This window comes from Pinus tabuliformis, chromosome J (assembly GCF_031772625.1).
Source record: "Pinus tabuliformis cultivar Carrire ecotype Pingquan chromosome J, CPIR1, whole genome shotgun sequence".
In the NCBI taxonomy this organism is placed as follows: Eukaryota; Viridiplantae; Streptophyta; class Pinopsida; order Pinales; family Pinaceae; genus Pinus; species Pinus tabuliformis.
Genome location: NC_142295.1, coordinates 1529082574 through 1529095288, shown reverse-complemented (window position 1 = coordinate 1529095288; position 12715 = coordinate 1529082574).

Sequence of the window (12715 nt, the reverse complement as noted above, 5' to 3'; positions counted from 1 at the left end):
AAGTCGAGTGGCGATCATCATAGGGTTGTTTGATTTCTTTCAAAGAATTATCATTTGCTTGTTGAAAACGATTGAGTGATTTTTCATATAGAGTCTAGTACTAGCATGCACAATTTGATTAGGGTTTGGTGTGAATAGAAGTTCATTTTTACTAGGGATACTCAGTCAAGTGTAGATTTGAATCCCATACAGAAATTACTTGCATACGAATTCTAAAACATGGAAAACAAATAATGCAAGAGAAAAACACATAAAACACATATACACAGAGATTTTCCCCTGGATCCCAAAACCGGGACTACCAGCTTGATTTTTCATTATGTTCCTTTCAATGTTATAATACATATTTATACATGCCGAAGCATCCAATACCATGGACCGAAAACCATCGCGTCCAAAAAACGTGTGTGAAAATCATGCACAAAACCATAGGTGGGTCCACCCAACCTAACATAGGGTCCAAAACCAAAATTTTCTGGGGCACTGCCCTAGACCCCATAAAGTGGGGTTACAGGTGCCCCTCAAACCCCCTGTTAACTACATGGAAAGAATATAACACAACCCAACATTCTCCCACTTGTTGTTTTCTTTCCACAGGTGGCCACAAGAGAGCTTAGTCATTTTCCAGCCCTGAAATACCCATTGTCTCTCTATGCCAAGAGAACTTCACAGAGCTCACAGATTTTGTCAATGCATCTGCAGTATTCTTCAAAGTGTCCACCTTTACCAGCAACACCTTTTTGTCTTCTATCATATCCCTCACAAAGTGATACTGAACATCAATGTGCTTTGTCTTTGAATGATATGTGGGGTTCTTTGCCAAGAAAATTGCACTTTGGCTGTCACAGTCTATCCTTATAGCTTCCTGTACTAACCCCATACTTGAACACAATCTTTGTAGCCAAACTGCTTCCTTGCTTGCATGAGTGGCTGCCATGTATTCTGCCTTTGTAGTTGATAGTGCCACTACAAATTGATTCTTACTCATCCAATTGACTGCATCTACAAATAGGTTAAACACATACCCACTTGTAGATCTTCTCTGATCCAGATCTCCAGCCCAGTATACATCACCAAAGCCACGAATATCCAACACTCTGTCCAATCCTGGTCTTCCTTGGTAGCACAGACCATAATCACTAGTGCCACGCAAATACCTGAAAACCCGCTTCACTATTGTCCAATGCTCCTTTCCTGGTTTTGACATAAACCTACTCAATACTCCCATTGCATGTGCAATGTTTGGTCTAGTACAGACCATTGCATACATTAGGCTACTAACTGCACTTGCATATGGAACACGGGACATGTCCTCTTCCTCTTCTTGTGTCTTGTGACATTGTTTAGCAGATAATCTCACACCTACAGGAATAGGAGCCTTCACCGGTTTACTATCCTGCATATTAAACCTCTGTAGTATTGTCTTGACATACTTCCTCTGGTTTAACCAGAGCTTCCTCTTTGCCCGATCTCTTTTAATTTCCATTCCCAAAATATAGTTTGCAGCACCAAGATCTTTCATGTCGAATTTGGAGGACAATTGGGTCTTCAAATCCTGGATAATTTCTTTGTCATTTCCAACCAGCAACATATCATCCACATACAAGACCAAATAAATAACACGGTCACCAATTAATTTAAAATACACATAGTGATCTGCTTTGCTTCCGGCGAAGCCAAGTCCTCGTATAAATGTATCAAATTTATGATACCACATCCTTGGTGACTGTTTTAACCCATATAGAGACTTCTTTAACTTACATACCAGTTATTTCTTACCCTTCACCACAAAGCCTTCAGGTTGATTCATGTAGATCTCCTCTTCCAAATCCCCGAGAAGAAATGTTGTCTTCACATCCATCTGTTCTACCTCAAAATCAAAAGCAACAACAACAGATAAAAGTAATCTAATAGAAGTTACCTTGGCAACAAGAGAAAAAATATCACCAAAATCAATTCCCGACACCTGGGAATAACCTTTTGCTACCAACCGAGCTTTGTATTTCTCCACTTTTCCTTTTGCATTTGTCTTATTTTTGAACACCCATTTGCTGCCAATGGGTTTCCTTGTAGCCGGCAACTCCACCAGATCCCAAGCCTCATTTTTGTGTAAAGATGCCATTTCATCAACCATGGCCTCTTTCTAGAGTTTTCCATCCTTTGAATCCACTGCTTCCTTCATAGTTCTGGGATCATCATCAGTAACACACAAAGCAAAATTTGAACAAAAAGCAGATGGACTATACCTTTCTGGCTGCCTTCTTTCTCGAACTGATCTTCTCATAGTCGGATTTTGTGGCCCTTCATCTTCTGATTCCTCCTCTGTTGTAGAGTCCGATTCTTCCTCCTTTAGCTCAAAGTCTATCTTCTCAGGTTCCTTTGGTTGGACTTCATGTTTAATAACATCTTTCACCTCTTTGAACACCACATCTCGGCTGTACATAACCTTCCTTTTTACTGGGTTCCAAAGCTTATAACCCTTTAAACCATCCTTATACCCAATAAAGATGCACTTTTCAAATTTACTATCCAACTTGGTTCGTTTCTCCTTTGGAACATGTGCATATGCATCACATCCAAATACCCTCAGATGTAAAAGAGAGGGTTTCTTACCAGTCCATACCTCTTGTGGAGTCTTATCCTCCAACGCTGATGAAGGTGACCTGTTGACCAGGTAACATGTAGTATCCACCACCTCTGCCCAGAATTCCTATCCTAACCCAACACCACTGAGCATGCTTCTTACCCGTTCCATCAACGTTTTATTCATCCTTTCTGCAACTCCATTTTGCTGAGGTGTATATGGAATAGTCTTTTGTTGTGCTATACCACATTTCTTACAGAATTCTTCAAATTCCTTACTGCAAAACTCTCCACCATTATTTGTCCCCAGCACCTTTATCTTCTTCTCTGTCTAGTTTTCCATCAGAGCCTTAAATTATTTAAACCTGTCAAAGACTTCAGATTTCTTCTTAAGGAAATATATCCATGTATTCCTTGAGAAGTCATCTATAAATGATAAATAGTACATAGACTTACCCAGTGATGGAACCTTCACAGGTCCAAACACATCACTGTGCACAAGTTCTAATATCTATCTCGCCCTCTTACTACCAGAGGGGAAACACACCCGATTCTGCTTCCCATATACACAGTTTTCACAGAAATCAAAATCCAGAGAGCTATTACTTATACCTTCTACCATACCTTTACCATGAAGTATCCGAAGGCCCTTTTCTCCAATATGTCCAAGCCTTTGATGCCATAGCATGGTCTTCTCTCTAGAGACTACTAGATTTTCTGCTCCACTTTCAAGAACCACAGAACTATTGCACCCATCAATAACAGTGCTACCTTGCAGCTTGTACAGAGTTCCAATCCGAACTTCCCACATCAATACCAGTGCTCCCAAAACCATATTGCAGGTATCCTTCTTGAACACTGTTTTTACACCTGCATCATCCAGCTTACTAATAGAAATCGGATTTCTGGCTAATGCAGGAATATGCAGAACACCCGAAAGTGTTCTAACCCTTCCACCTTGCATCTTGAACTCTACTTTTCCATGACCAATGATTCTAGCCTTCCTATCATCCCCCAAGAAGACATCACCACCATCATATTTCTCATACTCACAGAACCACTCTCTATGGGGAGTGAAGTGAAAGGATGCACCTGAGTCAATCAACCATGCCTTATGATCTACATGTGTACTTGAAGACGCCAAGTACACATTCCTACCTTCATCTAAGGTAGTTTTCACCTCTGTAGAAGGAGCCCCATCAGATCCATTTCCTTTGTCAGGAGCTTTAGATTTATAGACCTTTTTGAAGTGGCCTTCCTTTCCGCATTTCCAGCACACCACCTTTACAGGTTTTCCTAGAGATTTAGATCTCCCACTCAATGGCTTATTTTTTTTTCTGTTATGGGTCTGCCCTCGTACAGACAAGGAATCACCATTTTGGCTCTCCATATTTTTCCATCTCATCTCCTCCATCAACAAGGATGAGACTATTTCATCAAAATGCAAGGCAATTGCATTGCTACCTATTGCAATAACCAAATGATCCCACGAATCTGGTAGAGAACACAACAAACTGATGCACTTATCTTCATCTGAAAATTTAATATCAATAGATGCTAACTGACTTACCACAGTATTAAATGCGTTTAGATGCTCTGTCACCGAATCTCCATCTTTCATCCTCAGGTTATACAGCTTTTTCCATTGGAACAGTTTATTCACCAGAGACTTAGATTGGTAAAAAGTCCCAAACTTGTCCCACAAAGCCTTCACCGTAGCTTCCCCTGATACATTCAGCAATACTGAATCGGAGACACATAATCATATTATGCTCTTTTCCTTCCAATCCAACTTCTTCCATTCTTCATCAGACACTCTCGTTGGTTTAGTACTCAGATCTACCATGATCCACTGGTCTTTATCCACTAACAGACCTTCCATCTTGAGTTTCCACAACTCAAAACTCTGACCATTAAATTTATCGATCTCTATCTTTCCATTGCTCACCATCTTCTTTCACCACCGGAATCGATCTCGCAGATCTCCCACTGAACAGGGTCTACCACAGGCCCGAGCGAAACCCCTCAGCAATAAAGGCATCCCCTTGAAGCCAAAACTTCTTCGATACCAAATGTAGGTTTTAACCCTGTAAAGAAATTACCTGCATACGAATTCTAAAACACAGAAAACAAATAATGCAAGAGCAGAACACATAAAACACATATACACAGAGATTTTCCCCTAGATCCCAAAACCGGGACTACCGGCTTGATTTTTCATTATGTTCCTTTCAATGTTATAATACATATTTATACATGCTGAAGCATCCAATACCATGGACCGAAAACCATCGCGTCCAAAAAACATGTGCGAAAATCATGCACAAAACCATAAGTGGGTCCACCCAACCTAACATAGGGTCTAAAACCAAAATTTTCCGGGGCACTACCCCGGACCCCATAAAGTGGGGTTAGGGTGCCCCTCAAACCCCTTGTTAACTATGTGGAAAGAATATAACACAACCCAACATGATCATCATAGGGTTGTTTGATTTCATTCAAAGAATTTATCATTTGCTTGTTGAAAACGATTGAGTGATTTTTCATATAGAGTCTGGTACCAACATGCATAGTTTGATTAGGGTTTGGTGTGAATAGAGGTTCATTTTTACTAGGGATACTCAGTTAAGTGTAGATTTGAATATTAGGATTTGTGAAGATTTTAGGTAAAATTTGATTGTTGGGTTTGCTCATTAGATGATAAGATTTGCAAGTATTTCTTTCATAAATCATTAATAAGGAAACTATTAAACTCTGATATATCCTGAACAGAGGATGTGCAAGGCAATTCATGCTTACGAACCTTGGGTTGACAATTAATCTTAAGGGATTTAATCTGATAAATTAATCACTCAACAACCCCCGCTAGATGTTCCCCCATCCACTCCAATCACCGGAGCGCATCTTCCTCTTAAGGAACTATGCATTCTTGATGAGGTTGAGGAGGAAGTGCTATACCTAACCAGGCTTACCTTTGATGAATTCAATTTCAAGATATTGCAAGAAAGAAGGAAATATTATGCTAGGAACCCTAAGGAGCCTTTATCCATGACCACAGAGAAGGAAATCGTCCTAGATACTACAGTAAACCTTGAGATGATCTCCTCGACTGAGAACACTTTTGTGACCACAACTGAGCTGAATGTATGGAGAATGAGTAAGAAAATTGAAGAACTCCAAATCAAGCTCTATGCATCTGAATAAAGAGCCTCCATAGTAGAAGAATATCGAAAGAATCTACAAGAAGAGAATGTAACACTTCACTTAGATCACTCAAACATGAAGGAATTACAGGACACAATCAAGGAAGAGGTTGAAACCCTGAGAGGATCCATGGCAGTGGTTTATGAATAGATGTCAAAGATGCATCATATTGTGGCCCCTATCCTAGCCAAACAAGCCAACATGAAAGAAAAATTCTCCATGCTGAAAGAGGTCGTTACAACTCTAGAAAATATTCATTAGTGGACAAACAAGTATCCAGAGGCATCGACGGTTCTTTGAAAGAAATATTGGATCACCACCCAGAACGATAAAGTCTAGCTACGCATTAAGATCCATTCATGGAATAAGCTAGCTAGAGATGTTGACAAGGTTCTTACTTCTTACAAGCATCTTTTGAGTGGATTGGAGTCAGTAATTGATAACCATGGGTTCCTTCTATTGGGGTAGTTGGAGAAGTGAGGAATGTTGAAATATGGAAACAAGAATATTCCAATTTAATTTGTCCTTGAATTAAATTGTGAATTAAAATCGAATTTAACAGCTACTTGGAAATAATTAATTAATTTATTTCAAATTAATTAGTTGGAGAAATTCAAGTTAGAAGTCTTTCTGAAGTCATGTAAGAGTTATCCCTTAAATTTAGTTGATAATATTGAGTTATATTTGAGTTGTAATTAGTTAACTCAGTTACTGAGTTAAGTCGAGTTAAATTAGTTCCAAACTGATTGAGGAAATAATGGTGAGTTAATAGTCAGTTGATGCATGCATGCACGCAACTAGTGCTACTCTAGTTAACTGAAGATTCCTTCATCAGAAGGTCATGCATGTCTGGTATGAGAAAGACCCAGTTGAGATTAAAGTCAAGGAAAATGTACTATCTTTTTTTTTGTGTAAATCAAATGTTTATATTATAGCACAAAATATAGTACAAAAAATCTGCAAAGGCAGATCGAGAAGCACTGACAGAATAGAAACCAAAACGCATCAACTGCTCAGAGAGTTCAAAAAGAAACGGCTCAGCACACACCGCGCAGGGTGGCCCGAACTAGGAGCTGATGCCTGATTACCCAACACTATCAAAACTTGACAATACATAACAACAACATTAAGAAACAAAGGCCGAAGCATGGAAAGAGAAGAGGCAAACAGTGATGGGGATGACACTAAATGAACTTGCCCATGCGACTAATTGTATCCAGACCAACCTCCCGAACATGTTTGTCCACTTTGGCTTGCAGGGCTTCGATTGGCTCGTTCTCCTGCACTTCTGTCGTGGTCTGCTGCTGATTCATGGGTACTGGATTCACGGTGTCCCTCAAGATCCTGATAAGCAGAGTAAGCTTTTTGTTAACTGTTTCAACAGCCTCATGCACAGTTGTGATTCTGCAGTCCAACGAACTGTTTTAATCGATGATTTTGGCCATTTGGGCCTCCGTCAGGTTCACCTCATTCACTACTTGTTGTTTTTCTTTCTCGATAGACTCCAGGGCTTTAGCAATGAGAGTCTTGATGTGCCAACTCTCTGCTTTCGTTCTGACAAACTGCGTTGCTCTCTTCGAAGGAGTGCCCGGGTCCTTCATCTAGTCAACCTCTTCCACAATATCCTCCTCCGTTCGCCCAGCTTCCTCTTGTTTAGCCTTGGCTTCCAGCTCGGCTACTTTGTGTTTGTTCTTGCTTGCCGTTCTGGTCTCATACCCTCTCTTCGCAGCTTGTAGCTCCTGATTCGCAGCATAGCAACAAAAACTCCCCGCGTCCATAGCTAACTCTCTATGCTCGTCCCAGCTGATGCAGTTTCCTATGAGGGAGACGTGCTCAGCGCTATTTTGAAACACTATGGAAAAAACAGGGTATCTACTCTCTGATATATAGTGCATTCCCTTGTAGTTCCTCATGAAGCCTGTCTTAATCCAGTGAGTAGTTGGAGTACTGTTGTAATAAATTCGGTTGAAGTACGTACAGGCCGAGCCGCTCCAAGCCGAATGAACTTGATTGTAGCTGATCTTAATCCATATTGAGTTGTGCCATGTGTCCTGTACTTCTGAGCTGTTGATATGGTAATTTGTGTTGTTTGATCTTTCCTGATTACCAACAAATCTGGCCTCCTTGTGCCATGACTCGGGCCAACCCGCTCCTCTCGAAATCATCATAAATGTTGCTGATGCTTTCCCATACGGAACCGTCCCAGGTGTCTCATCTCCTATACTACTGATGCGGTATACTCTGTGGCGTGATCTGTTATGATCATTCGTCTGGCTAGCCTGCCGCCGCTGAGAGTTCCACCGCCAAAATTGTCCTCTCATCGAACTCCCGTGGATATTATTGCTGTCGTGGCCAGTTTCTTCAAACCTCCGGTGCCGTAACCCAAAACCGTTATCGGCTAGGCTTGATCGGCCTCGGTTAAGTCCTTCTCTGCTAGCTGTGCGCATGTCACTTTGAGAATTGGGCAGTCCACCTCCTGCCAACAACTGTCCCAGACTTTGTCCTGGTTGTCCACACCATGGTTTGCCAAGTGGTCTGCCAACCCGTTCGCTTTCCTTCTGACTGTTTGGAACACTAAACCTCTCATTCCTGCTATCAGCTCCGCTATGTTCTCAGTGACCTTAGCCAACCTCCAATGTTTGGTAGCTTTACTGGCCCTGGTACCTGCTTGTATGCGTTTAGCCGTCGTGATTGCCAAAGAGGAATCCCCTTCTACTATTACATTGCCTCTTCGAATTGTCCTTAGGATTCTCAGACCTTGTTCGAGCGCAGCAAACTCCATTTCATTGTTTGTGCTTTCACCAAGCGCCCTACAGTAGATATGTAAAATTTCTCCGGCCTGATTTCGAATTACGCCTCCGATGCCTGCTGTGCCGGGGTTGCCCCTCGAGGCCCCGTCAAAATTCAGTTTTAGGCCTCCCTCCGGCGGACATTGCCATCTGATGGTTTGCGAGGAAGGTTGTAACCTGTTTCCCAAATTCGGTTGATTGCTGGATGCCTCCAAATGAAAGCTCTTCAGGATGCGTAAGTCCTGAGCCGACGGTTTTTCATTCGGTTCTTCTTTGCATTTTGTCTGAATGAGCTGTTGGATGTTAATTAAAATTGACTCTTTGGAAAATTCTATATTTCTGATTTCCTCTTGAAATATCCTTCGATTACGCTCCTTCCATATCGTCCATAATATGAATCCTGGGACACATTTCCATATACTGTCAACTCTACGAATGTGAGAAAAGTTTTTCCTCCAATTAATGATAGTTCCATGAATGGATTCTCTGTCACGGTCGGAGGCGCCTAGCAATCCTTCCATCCAGTGCCAAAGCTGGTTAGCCCACTCACAAGAATTGAAAAGGTGATTCATGGTTTCCGCTGCGTCCGCGCACATTGTGCACCTTGAGGGTCCCCTGAAGCCTTTTTTAAGTAGGTTTTCCCAGGTCAGTGTTTTCTTTTGCATAAGAAGCCATAAGAAGGTTCTAATTTTCGGTCAGGAAAGGTTGTCCCATACCTTGTCGGACCAGGGCACAATTTCAGGCTGCTCTTCCTTTTCTATGATACTCCTAGCTTCTTTCAGGGAAAAATCTCCGTTGCCATTCGGACCCCATCTCAGCTTATCATTCTCTCCGGCTATCTGAATTTTCCTTTTGAGAATTTTCTGTTTATAATCTGAATAATTTCCTGAGTGTTTTCGTTATTGCTTGAATTGAAAACCATCCACTCCCTCCATTCCGGGTCTCTACTGATTGGGTTCCAGTATTGATTGACTCTGTATTTGCCCTCATTTTGATTTGTTTGCTTCAGGGGTAAAAGCTGTGGGGATTCCAGTTTAGGGGATTACTGCCATGCATCCTCCTAGAAAAGAGCTTGAGTTCCATTTCGTATCTCCCAGAAACTATGTTCCTGAACTATACTTCTGTTGTTTTTAGCATGATTCCATATTGGCAAGCCATCAGGAGCGCCTGTATTCTGATAAGGTCTAGATTGTTACAATTCGGCATATACTTTTCCTTCCAATGATTGACCCAAAGTAGGCTTGTATCAGTGATCCATTTCCACTAGATTTTGGCACCACAGATTCTATTGACCACTGAGAGATCAACCAGATTTAGTCCCCCCCTATCCTTTGGTTTACATAATTTCTGCCAAGCAACTAGAGACCATTTTTTCTTATCGCCATTTCCACTCCATAAAAAGGATCGTTGGATAATTCTCATTTGATTCAAGATTCCTTTTAGAGCTGGTAGAATTGATAACAGATATTGCGGAATAGCCTGCAGGACAACTTTGGTTAATATGAGTCTGCCTGCGAAATTTAGAGCTCTGTTTGTCCAATGCTTGCATTTCCTCTCCATACTGGCCAGAACTTTCTCCCAATGAGCCTTTTGCCATGGTTTGAGTGTGAGAGGGGCTCCAAGATATCTCGATGGCAAGGTTCCAATTTTAAATCCCAGAAGCCGAGACAGATGAGACTGGATAGCCTGATGAGTATTGAAAAAGAAAATTGTAGACTTGGAGAAATTGATCTCCATGCCCGAGGCTCTGCTGAACAAGTTGAGAATGTCCCTGTAAGCTAATGCTTCTTTCACTGTTGGAACACCATGTAACATGGTATCATCCACAAACTGTTGATGAGTTGTGGCTGGAATTGACCTAATAGGTTGTAGACCTTTAATTTGACCCTCTTCTTTTTTCTTGGCTATAATTCTGCTTAGGCCTTCCATGAGAATGACAAATAAGAAAGGGGATAGGGGATCACCCTGTCTAATGCCTCTTGAGGGACTAAAGGGGGCTGAGGGGGCGCCATTCACAAGGATAGAGAGTCTAGGAGATTTTATGAGGGCTAAAACCCATTTTATCCATTGCCTACTGAATCCAAAAGCTTCTAAAACTGCTTCCAGGTAGGTCCAACTTACTTTGTCATAAGCTTTAGATAGATCTAATTGCATAAGAATTTCGAATTCTTTCCTCGATTGAAGTGAATGAATCATCTCCTGTGCCAGCAGAATGTTATCTAAAATTTGCCTGCCTTCAACGTAGCCAGATTGCTCCTGCGATATTATGCCCGGTAGGATCGACTTCAGCCTGTTGGCTATGACCTTGGAGATGATTTTGTAGATGACATTACATAGAGCTATGGGCCTAAATTTCTCCGGTTTATTTGCTTCTTCAACTTTGGGAATGAGAGCAATGAAGGTTGAATTCAGAGATTTTAGGATGGTTTTGGAACGTCTTGAATCTTCCACAACTTCCCATATTTCTTGCTTAACAATGTGCCAGCAGGCTTTGTAGAAGTTGATGGTGAATCCATCCGGTCCTGGTGCTTTGTCGCTGGGCATGCTCCGTACTGCCTCCTCCACTTCTTCCAAAGCAATTTCTCTTCTTAGGGCCCAATTCTGATCCTCTGTAATAGATTTAGGGATGGCATTAGTGATTTCCTTGATGGCTTCCTCTCTGTTGATCCCCGGTTCTTGTGCTATAAAGCTGAAGTGATCCGATAGTGAGGCAGATATTTCGTTATGATTCTTAAGGATTTCTCCTTCACTGTTTTTTAATTCTAAGATCTTGTTGGCACTTCTGTAATCCATGGCTGACCTATGGAAGAACTTAGTATTTTGCTCCCCTTCCTTCAACCATTGAATTCTCGACTTCTGCCTCCATAAGGACTCTTCCTGCTTGCATCTGTTATGCCATTGTTGAGTGAGCTCTTTTTCTTGCTCAGAGGTCTCCTCATTTCTGCATCCTGCCGCACCATCCTTTTGAATTTGTTCCAGCTTGTTTTCTAGGATGATTTTCTCCTGAAAGATGTTTCCAAACACTGTTTTATTCCAGTCTTTTATCCTTATTTTGATGTTTTTTAGTTTCTTTTGAAGATTGAACATTTTGGATCCCGTTTCATCCAAAGGTTCTGACCACCATTTTTCAACCATCGAGAGAAAGTTGGGGTGTTCTATCCAGAACTTTTCGAATCTAAATGGTTTGTTCCTGGGGGTGCCCTGAAGCTCGACAATGAGTGAGATCGGCCAGTGATCCGACCCTCCACTTGGGAGGATGTTCGATTCAACTGTTGTTCCATCCATAATTATGCTTTCCGAGACTAAGAAACGATCCAGTCTGGATGCTATTAATCTTTCGCCCCCCCTTCTGTTGTTCCAGGTAAATTTACCACTCTTAGGGAATACATATACCATTCTGGCATTTTCAATGAAACTTATAAAAGCCTCCACATCCCTGTTTAGTTTTCTAAGGCCTCCTTTTTTTTCCAGGAGGGAGGTGATCATGTTAAAATCTCCCCCTAATATATAATTGGAGTATGGGTGCCTTTCTATGAGTTTGGATAACGAAGCTAGGAAACTTATTTTATCTTCTAACTTCTGAGGGCTGTATATATTGATACATAAGAAAGATCTGGAGTTACCTGTAGGTTGAGCTTCCAGTGCTATGTAGTGTTTTCTTGCCTCAGCTGTAAGAATCTGGATTTCCCTTGTATCCCAAAACGTAGCTAGGCCTCCTTCTTGCCCTTGGCTCTCGATCTCCAAGACTTCAAAGTTTCTCCCCAACTTGTTGCGTAGGCGATCTATGCTGACTCTATTACATTTGGTCTCTTGTAGGAACAATATTTCCAGGTTGTATTTCTGCATCTGCCGCTTCAGAATTCTCTGCTTAGCCTGGCTGTTAAGCCCCCTTGCGTTCCATGATACAATCTTCATAATTAAACAATTGGTTGGAAGGACGGGAAAGCACTTAGCATCTTTATCTTACCTGAGTTAAAAAGCATCTCACCTAGCTCCTGCAGAACCTCTCCGCTTGTTTTGCGGCCTCTACGTCGTTTTGGCCTCGAGTCGGAAGATTTTCCCAGGAGTTCTTTATAATGTAGGCTGCTGCCTTTGACTATACCTAACTTTCTGTTTTGTTTTTATAGTTCGGCTTTCTG